The 10,515-nt window shown below is 41.4% G+C and overlaps 1 long non-coding RNA gene across 1 annotated transcript; it reads left to right on the top strand.

Annotated features, from left to right (window-relative positions):
* The first annotated feature begins 3,747 nt into the window (after window positions 1-3,747).
* Window positions 3,748-9,654, top strand: LOC122465897. The gene is made up of 3 exons (XR_006291030.1): window positions 3,748-3,880; window positions 4,312-4,402; window positions 9,456-9,654. It is a non-coding gene; the product is annotated as an uncharacterized LOC122465897 (long non-coding RNA).
* Window positions 9,655-10,515: the final 861 nt, after the last annotated feature.

Genomic DNA, 10,515 nt, shown 5'->3' with positions numbered 1-10,515 from the left:
TTGTCCTTCACAAGTGGAATCAGAAGGTTTATTCGATTATCAAAACAGAGCCCTGACCAATGGCAAACAGGCTGTCAGGTGATTTGCTATCCTTGACGTCATCTAAACAGTGAATGATTTCAACAGGTGGCAGATACTTCCTTCTTTTTTTTTTTTAAAGTATGTGTTCTCAGCATAGTTGTTGATGAATGTCAAAGCTTTTAACTCCTTGTCACCTGGATCTGGGTTACTCCCCAAATATTCATCATTCACCTGAAGCACCTGGCACAGAAAATTACGTGCAGGTTTGAAGATCAGCATCTGAATTTATGACTGTCCTTTTCTGGGGTGCAATCCAGACCAGCAAGGGGGGTTGTCTCACCACCTGCCCTGTAACCCTGAGTGCCTTAAATGCTCTGCTGCTGTGGTTCTCTTGTCTGGAAACCAGGAGACAAGTATGCAGGTTACACCCTGAGTGTCTGTGTCCTGTGCATCGCTGGATCAGCAACTCTGACTCCAGCAACCTGTCTAAAGCACAACAGCCCCACCCTTAACGGGGGTAAATAGACCCTTCCCTTTAAGCATAGCACCGAGTTCGTTTACAGTAAAAATAAAACATGTCTATTAACTAAAGGACATAGGTTAAGTGATGCCAGGTAAAAGAAACAAAAGCGGAGATGGTTACAAGCAAATAAAAGTAAAAACATGCATTTAAAAGTCTTATCTTAATCTAGCAAGGTACAGGCTTTGTTCAACATGTTTTCTCTCTCAAATCTTCCTTCATTCCAGCCATGGCTGACTTTCCCTCAGTCAGGATCTTCCACAGAAGTACAAGGTGCTGGCTTCCCTTGTCTTCCTAGGTGAAAGATCTTTGCCTAAACAGGTTTTTCACCTATATTCAGTTCCCAGAGACTTCAACCCCTCCTTGGCTGAAGGACCCATCTTTCTTAGCTTCCAAGAGCTCTGGCCCCTTGTGTCTGCCTAATGATGAATAACTTAGATGTTCTCTACCCCTCACTTTATAGTCCAGTAAACCTTTGGAAAGCATCTCTCTCAAAGTCCATTGACCTTGCTTCAAGAGGCAGGAACGCTTCCTGGGGGCCATCTCCATTCCTGGTCAAGATTGTTAAGTGGTCATCTTCCCCCACTTGCTCTCCTTATGGCTTTGTGTACCTTGCATTTAAATACTTCTTCATTTTCTCTGCCTGATAACCACACTGATCAGACAAGCAAATACACAGAAACCTGAAGAAAAGCTCTGTGTAAGCTCGAAAGCTTGTCTCTCTTACCAGTTAAAGATATTACCTCACCAGTCTGGTCTCTCTAATATCCGGGGACCAGCATGGCTATATCAACACTGCATAAAGCAAATGCACAGTCTGCTGTGATCTAGACATGCTGACTCCCAAACTAGTTGGTGAGCTTTGATGGTTTTGTTTACTGCACGTGTAAATTGCAATCCCACTTGTCACTCGTCAACCCTACTTCAGGTGTGTTCAAGACCTGGGCAGACCTGTTTTCTACTTGGTTCAAATACAGATTTTAAAACATAATATCAGAGAACATCCTTACCTCCGCCTACTGTGTGAATACATACATTTCCCAATGATATTAATCTACAGTGTCATTAGTTTTTCAATGACATATTACATGAGGCCTTTTAGATACCGATCATGACACCAAGGAGTCGGGGTACACTGGTCAAGCCAGCTGAAACCCACTGCTAGATACCAAGGAGCTCCCTGCTCTTGGGATGCTGTTAGGGTCCCAAATTACCACCCCATAATTCCAGAGCATTGTGTCAAGGTGAGATAAAAGGAGAGATAAATAGCTTTGCTTTCAGGTCAGAGCAATAAAAACTGTGCGAAATGATGTTCTAGGTCTTTAGCTCTAAACACATTATTATATGAAATATCTATTAGGCTAGGGTCTGAGCTGGTGTGAACTGGTGTAGCACCATAGAGGTTAACGGAGCTGCATTGATTAATATCAGCAGGGGATATGGCCCATTCTCTTAGTTAACTGAGAGCCTGATTCTGTTCTCCCCCGTCTTGATCTGCCACCTCACCGATTGTTAAGTAGCCCCTCACTCTATAAGCAGCCTTAGTTAGGGTACATGTGGATTTGGTTCGTTCTTGTGGATCACCATCAGAATTGTTCACTGAGCTCCCATCGCCAACACTCGTGCAAACCCCCTGAAGGTTGATGGGGTTGTACAGGTGATGGGGAGGGCATCATCTCAAGACATGGTGGTGCACAGGTGTAACTGAGAATCAGGTTTGGCCTTTATTTCTGCTGCTAATGAATGAGAAGGAATGAACCAGCTTGGTCTCAGATCTGGGATCGAGTTCCTGGGGCTGACAGATGGGGGGAAAAAAGCTTCGTACTTGTAAACTGGGCAAATTTGATCAGACACTAGTTGAGAAACTATGAATATGCAGCTTCATGATGCCCTTTCTCAGTCACTCCTCAGAGCCACACTTTAAAGGACAAGACCATGCATCAGTCGGACACATTATTGGGTCCAGGGTATTATTGTAGTGCATGTTTCTTGCTGGAATACCATCCAGGATCCAGAACACAAAGTGAGTGCTGCCTTCGTCCTACTGCATGTTGGATACTTTTGTGTAAAGTATTACTCAACCTCAAAAGGCAACGCTCATACACAGTCTGGATTTGTGGCCTACCGTACGACAGTCCTGCTCCCATGGAAGCACTCAGCACTACTACACAAGTGTCAGCTAAGCAGAATGTTACGCAATTTTGCTTGTGCCACTGTGTATGAGATTGGATCCTAAGACAACTCCTCTCTTACATTTTCAAATACTTGGAACCATGGCTTATATAACATTTCAAATTTATGTGATACTTACAGAATTCACTTCTCCACAATGACTTTAGAGACACTCAGAGCTAGATCCAACTAGCTATTTACATCATGTTCTGAACACCTTACAAGACACTGAAAAGATTGGAAGGATGAGTCGTTTTGCCACTGGAACCAATTATTGGAATTTCTAAGTGTTTAACAGGCAGAACGTCAGGGTTGAAAATCTGCCCATCTGGCCATGCAGATCTGCATGGCAGTTTATTCTACAAAGCAATGAAGGGTATCCGGAGTCTTTGGGCCAGATCTTCAGTTGGTGTAAATTGATGTAGATCCATCAAAGCCAATGATGCTATACTGATTTATGCCAGCTAAGGATTTGGCCCTTAGTTTCCTGGGGAAGTTCCAAGGGCTTGAAAACACTTTGGATGCTCATTCCAAGCTATCATGAGGGTTATCCTCTATTTGTGGAATATACTGGGAGGTGACAGGGACCTTCACCCATAATCAATCCTCTAAACAAGTCAGTAGGATCCCTTCATACAAACCCAGACCCCAAGATTCCAAAACAATAGAATGGTTTTTTCCTTTGAAACTTTTTCCTGTTCCAGTGTTGGTTTTTTCCAGCATTAAAAATTTGAATATATTTACTGTCTTATTTTAGAGATGAGACATCTTGACGCCTCAGACAAGAAACCATCTCTCTGACAAACTGAAACGATAGCAGAAGCAGGAAGTTGCAACCAGGAGGAAGTGCAGAGCAGGAAGTGGTTTCTGACAAAGGGCATCTGATCTCAACAAAGCTCTCACGCAGCAAAGCACAGAACACACCCCAGCACCACCAGGTGTCACCGGTCTGTTGGGGAACTCAGTGCCTCCAACGCGGCTCATCATTCCAAGAGAGACAGATGGACAAGCTGGTGCACATTATGGGCAATGATGCACTCTCAGATTTGCTCAGACTCTTGAGATGCCCAAGATGAATGCCAGGAAGCTGAAGTGCCTGAATATTTGAGCCGCCTGTGCTCCAAGGTATCAGTGTAACCTCTGGGTGTCCTCCTCAGGACTTGGTAGGTAAGAAATTGAGCTGAGCAAGGTCTTGCCAAAATACTGACGTGATCTCTGCCTCTTCTCTGCCTTTGCTTTTTCTGCAATCCTTAGAGCATCCCTTTCAACAGCCTTTTACCTGGCTCCAGCAGTGGTAACAGGATCTTGTCAACTGGCTGCCTGCCACATTTCCAAGAGCTGGAGAAAGCTGTCAAAAAGTGGCTGTCTCCCACCCCTTCCAGCTTAATTCTCCTGATCTCAATGGAGATGGAATTCAGCCCCAAAACTCCCTTCATCTGATATTCCACAGAGGCGAGAGAGTATCACTTCAATCCAGCCTTTTACATTTGCCTTTATTAGCATGCGGGGTGTTTTTTTTTTTCCATTAGCTTTAATAGTAATTTGAGAATGTGGATTCCTACCTCCAGGTGTCAATTTCGCTTTAATTAAATCTCCAGGTCTGCGAGGGTGCCAGATGTCCTGTTCAGAGAGAAAAGGGGATTTGCAGTGAAAATGTGCACCACCCGAGAGTTCAAAATAAGAACACAGGTTAGTGCTGTACCTTAATCAAAGCTAATTAAACCTTAAAGAGCTCCCTAATTTGAAGGGAAGTTTATTTTGTGCAGCAATCTGGGGATGTCTGAGGTTTAGCGGGAGGTGGGGGGTGGGAATGGGATTACATTGTCAACTTCTTGGTCCAGGGATGGTCTTTTAGTTCGGTTGGCTGCTGGTCCATGACTAGGGCTCCTAGGCACTATAGTAATAAATATAAATAATCAACCGTGCCATGCTGGTACAAATGACTTCCCTCCTCTCCTCTCGAGCATGGGGACTCGATTGTGACACTCCAGTTCCCAGACTGCTCCTGGGGCCATGCAACAACGTGCTGCCCCTGGCTCAGGGTTTGACCCAAAGCCTCAGTTGAGCCCCCAATGGATACACATTAATGTCCTTGAGAAAGAAATAACCACACACAGCCAAAGCCTTACCTGCTCATATCCATGGTACCTTGGGAAACATAAAGGAAAGGAGGTGAGTGCTTTGAGTGGGATGTGGCACAGTTATGCTAAGCAGCCTCTACTTGGCACCAACAAGAATGTAGATTTATTTATTAGGGCTGTCAAGCAATTAAAAAAATTAATCTTGATTAATTGCACAATTAAAAAAATCACGATTAATTAATAATCGGGCTGTTAAACAATAACAGACCATTTATTTAAAATTTTTGGATGTTTTCTACATTTTCAAATATATTGATTTCAATTACAACACAGAATACAAAGTGTACAGTGCTCACTTTATATTTATTTTTTATTACAAATATTTGCACTTTAAAAAAACAAAAGAAATCGTATTTTTCAATTCCCCCATTACAAGTACTGTAGTGCAATCTCTATCATGAAAGTTGAACTTATAAATGTACAATTATGTACAAAAAACCTGCATTCAAAAATAAAACAATGTAAAACTTTAGAGCCTACAAGTCCATTCAGTCCTACTTCGTGGTCAGCCAATCACTCAGACAAACAAGTTTGTTTACATTTGCAGGAGATAATGCTGCCCGCTTCTTGTTTACAGTGTCACCTGAAAGCGAGAACAGGCATTTGCATGGCACCGTTATAGCTAGCGTCACAAGATATTTACATGCCAGATGTGCTAAAGATTCATATGTCTCTTCATGCTTCAACCACTATTCCAGAGGACATGCATCCATGCTGCGAATGGGTTCTGCTCAATAACGATTCAAAACAGCGCGACCCAATGCATGTTCATTTTCATCATCTGAGTCAGATTCCACCAGCAGAAGATTGATTTTCTTTTTTGGTGGGTCAGGTTCTGTTGTTTCCGCATCAGAGTGTTGGTTTTTTAAGACATCTGAAAGCATGCTCCACATGTCGTCCCTCTGAGATTTTGGACAGCACTTCAGATTCTTAAACCTTGGGTCCAGTGCTGTAGCTATCCTTAGAAATCTCATATTGGTACCTTCTTAGCGTTTTGTCAAACCTGCAGTGAAAGTGTTCTTAAAACAAACAACATGTGTTGGGTCATCATCTGAGACTGCTATGACATGAAATATATGGCAGAATGCAGGTAAAACAGAGCAGGAGACATACAATTCTCTCCCAAGGAGTTCAGTCACAAATTTCATTAATGCATTATTTTTTTAAATGAGCATCATCAGCATGGAAGCATGTCCTCTGGAATGGGGGCCAAAGCATGAAGGGGCATACGAACGTGGGGCATATCTAGCATGTAAATACCTTGCAATGCCAGCTACAAAAGTGCCATACGAATACCCGTTCTCACTTTCAAGTGACCTTGTAAGTAGGAAGCGGGCAGCATTATCACCCGTAAATGTAAACAAATTTGTTTGTCTTAGCAGTTGGCTGAACAAGAAGTAGGACTTAGTGGACTTATAGGCTCTAAAGTTTTACTCTGTTTTGTTTTTGAGTTCAGTTATGTAACAAAAAAAAAGTCTACATTTGTAAGTTGCACTTTTATGATAAAGAGATTACACTACAATACTTGTGTGAGGTGAATTGAAAAATACTATTTCTTTGTTTAGCATTTTTACAGTGCAAATATTTGCAATCACTGTACACTTTGTATTCTGTGTTGTAATTGAAGTCAATATATTTGAAAATGTAGAAAAACATCCAAAAATTTAATAAATTTCAATAGGTATTCTATTGTTCAACAGTGTGATTAAAACTGTGATTAATCACGATTAGTTTTTTTGAGTTAATCGTGTGAGTTAACTGCGATTAATCGACAGCCCTACTATTTATTGCTGTTTCTTTCCAAGATAACTTTAGGTTTCGACTAGCAAGAGGTTAGGGGGCTATTACTACAATACGGTGACTATTCCTTTAATAAAAAAGGAGTACTTGTGGCACCTTAGAGACTAACAAATTTATTTGAGCTCTCTAGGTGCCACAAGTCCTCCTTTTCTTTTTGCGAATACAGATTAACACGGCTGCTACTCTGAAACCTATTCCTTTAATGTTTTCTTTTATTCTTTCCTGTGTGTCCACTGTAATATTGGCCCATGTTAAGTTTTGAATCAAGGGCAGAATAGGCCCTCAGTTACATCCACACTTGCCTGTTGACATCGCCGAGGTAGCACAGGTTTAACTGTAGATAGAGTTAGGTATTAAAAGATTTTTTTTAAAACAGAGAAACTGCAAGTGGCTGCTGTATTGATCGTTTCCCAGCAAAGTCAATGCCAGACTTGTATTACCCACGTCCTTATTCCTCAATAAAAGGAAAAGGAAAGTATGTGCGACATCCTATTTGCTAAGGAAATACTCTGGGTTCATCTCTGAGGACATACCAGAAAGAATCTGGGGAGATACATTGGTAATATAGACAGCCATAGCAGGCAAAAGGAAAAGGTTTTCACAGCACAGCACATTGTGAGGAACAAGCTTTGAAATGATTTATCTATTTAAAAAGGCACTATGGGGCCAATCTGACTCCCACTGGTTTCAATGTCCAGACACCTAGGATAAGAGTTCCTATATTATTTTGTGATAACACCTTTCCCATTTATTGTAATTGACTTGTTTATCTATGGTACCTGTATCTGAGTGTCTCGTAATCTTTAATGTGTATAGGTAGGGAAGTCCTACACTCCCCATTTTATTGATGAGGAACTGAGGCACATAGAAGCTAAGTGAGTTGCCCAAGGTCACATAAGAAGTCCGTGACAAAGCAAAGACTTGAACACAGGTCTTCCAAGTTAGCACCCTAACCTCTGACTCTTCCTTCCTCCCATCTCATAAGCAAACTAGGGAAATGGGGTCTAGCTGAAATTACTGTAAGGTGGGTGCAAACTGATTGAAAGCCTGTACTCAAAGAGTAGCTATCCATGGTTCGATGTCAGTCTGGGAGGGCGTATCTAGTCAATCCTGGCTCTGGTTACAGAGGATCCTGGGAGATTTAGGTTAGATATTAGGACAAACTGTTTAACTAGAAGGGTAGCTAAGCTCTGAAATAGACTTCCAAGGGAGGTTGTGGAATCCCTATCACTGACGGCTTTTAAGAACAGGTTGGACAAACCCCTGTCAGAGATGGTCTAGGAGTTTACTTAATCCTGCCTCAGTGCAGTGGGCTGAACTACATGATTTCTCGAAGTCCCCTCCAGTCCTACATTTCTATTATCTTAAAACCTCACATCTTAAATCTAGTGCATAAGACACCTTCACCAGCGCTCCATTTACCATATATGTGTCACCTTCCAAATATCAGCCAGAGCTGAGGAAAAAAATTATTTGCCCAATTTTGCCATTTAATATTAATTAATAGTTGCAAAAACTTGCAACTTTCTCAAGTGCATTCGCTATTTGAAGTTATTCACCCTATAATTGTAACAAAGAATTCTTCGCCTGTAGCATATTGATAAAGCAGTTCTTTGCAAGCATTCCATATTTGAAATTCAAAATTTGACACCCCTTAGTAACAGGGTACATTCTGTTCCTTGACTGGAGGGCGTCACTCTTTGAACTGAGTTTTTGATACAAATGCTCACATTTGCAATATCCATAACTTGTTTTCTGTGAATAGCATACAACATTTTCTTAAATTGTATTGTTTCAGCATGCATTCCTAGAGAAAGGAAGTGAACACAGTTGAATTCTATCTTATACTTTTATACTGCAACCCATCACCATAGTGCAAAATTTCCAGAAAGAGCCCTAGAGAACGTAACTAATGTGCACAACACACATTCTCAGGAATCTGCCAAGGGCAGGCCTTGAATTAACCATACACATATGATCCTCCGGTTCACTATCCGCACATATTGAGTCACTCAGTTATTCTGTCAGTAAACCAGAATTCAAACAAATATTTGCAGATTTCCGCCCCCACCATATTCTCAGCTGTAGTGCCAACATTCATGTGAAATATTGTCATTTCATGTTAATTTTATTGTAGCAATGACCAGAAATCAAACGCCTTATAGGACTTAGTTTTGCAATCTCGTCATAAAAGATCAATGGAAACCTATGTTAAAAAATGTTATGATACTAATACAAAACATAAAGGACCACATTTTCAGTTGCTTTTGATTGACATAGCTCCATGAAAAAAAAAAAAACAATGGCCCTATTCCAATTTACATCAGATGGGAATCTGGCCTCAACTTATGGGTCTCATTTTCAGCTCTGTTCCACCAGTATTATGTTGATATAACTCTATTAAATTAATTAAATCAATGTAAAAGTGATGTAACTGAGTTAGACGGTGTGGGTCTATTTTACTGTCAGAATATGGTAAATATAATAAAGCTTTCAAGTTGAGCTGTGAAGAAGCCAACATTTCCATTTCACTGGAAACTCCTCGGTTTTGAAATCCACTTTCATTCCGAATCAGAACAAAATGGAGAAATTCAGAATTTTCCACAAAATGAAAAATTCCAAAACATATTGGTTTGGGTCAATAGAAACATTTTGTTTAGATAAAATCAGAACTTTTGTTTAGCATAAAAGATGAAATCAAAAATAAAATAAAAGTTGAAACAAAAAAGTTATTTTGAAATGAAAATACTGAAATGATTCATTTTGATTTTACTTAAATTAATCATTTAATTTTTTTTTAGTGAAACTGACGAGCCCCTGCAGAACTTTTCAATTTTGTTGAATCAACATTTTCAAACAGAAAATTAGTCCATTGGAAAATTTTCAACCAGTAGTACTTTTGGAGACAGTACCAATACAAGTAATTCTCCCTCAGTGTGATGGGGTGGGACCCACCATGCCAGCGCCTCCTACTGGTCGTCTTGTGGATCAGCTCCACAAGTCGGTACGCTGACTCCTGGTGGTATCTCGCCTGCCGTCACTTCTGTTCCTGGATCCATGTTTCTCCAAGGACCGCGGTGTCTTCAGGGCTTGCTCCCAACTTCCAGGGGACAGTATCGCAATCCAACTGTCAAGACACTTCCTCAGTGGCAAGTGGGGGTGAGGGTGGGACCTGGGCCCACCCACTACTCCAGGTCCTGGGCCAGGGACCCTGTAGGTGGCAGCCACGTGCTGCTTCCCTCCAACCTCTCAGTCTATTTCACAGGGCCACATCCCTGCAGCCTCAGTATTTTCTTCTCCCTATCCTCAGGGCCTCAGTATACCAGTCTTAGCAGTCAGCCAGGAGCTTGCTCTCACTCCCCTGATCCCGCCCAGCACTGATCTGTCCAAGATGCAAGCATTCTTCCTCCTGCAAGGCACCTAGTCCTCCCTCCTTGAGCTCCAGGGAGCAACTCAACCTGCTCTGCCCTGCAGCTCTTCTTATATGGGCTTGCCAGGCCCTGATTGGCTGCTCCTCGCAGCCACTCACCTATTGGCTGCTTGCTGCACTGCCTCTCTGTGGCTCCATTAACTCCTTACAGGCCAGTGTGGGGCGGATGTCCCATCACACTCAGCAACATCAAAACAAAGTTTAGTTTGAGGTATAAACTTTTCAGATCAAGTTGTCTTGCTTGTTACATACCATAGGGCAAAATCTTTATTTCACTTGTAATTTTTGTTAAATACAATGAGCATCATTATAAATTATTACAATGTTTACTTAGGCCAAATTAACTGCATCTTGCTATTTGCTCTACCTCCCATACGGTACACTGGGTAATGTTAATTACTTGCAAGTGTCAATTTTAGAGATTTTAATAG

The sequence above is a fragment of the Chelonia mydas genome, chromosome 5, assembly GCF_015237465.2.
Source record: "Chelonia mydas isolate rCheMyd1 chromosome 5, rCheMyd1.pri.v2, whole genome shotgun sequence".
In the NCBI taxonomy this organism is placed as follows: Eukaryota; Metazoa; Chordata; order Testudines; family Cheloniidae; genus Chelonia; species Chelonia mydas.
The sequence above is the reverse complement of the archived record's forward strand: the minus strand, read 5'-3'. Positions and strand labels throughout refer to the sequence as shown.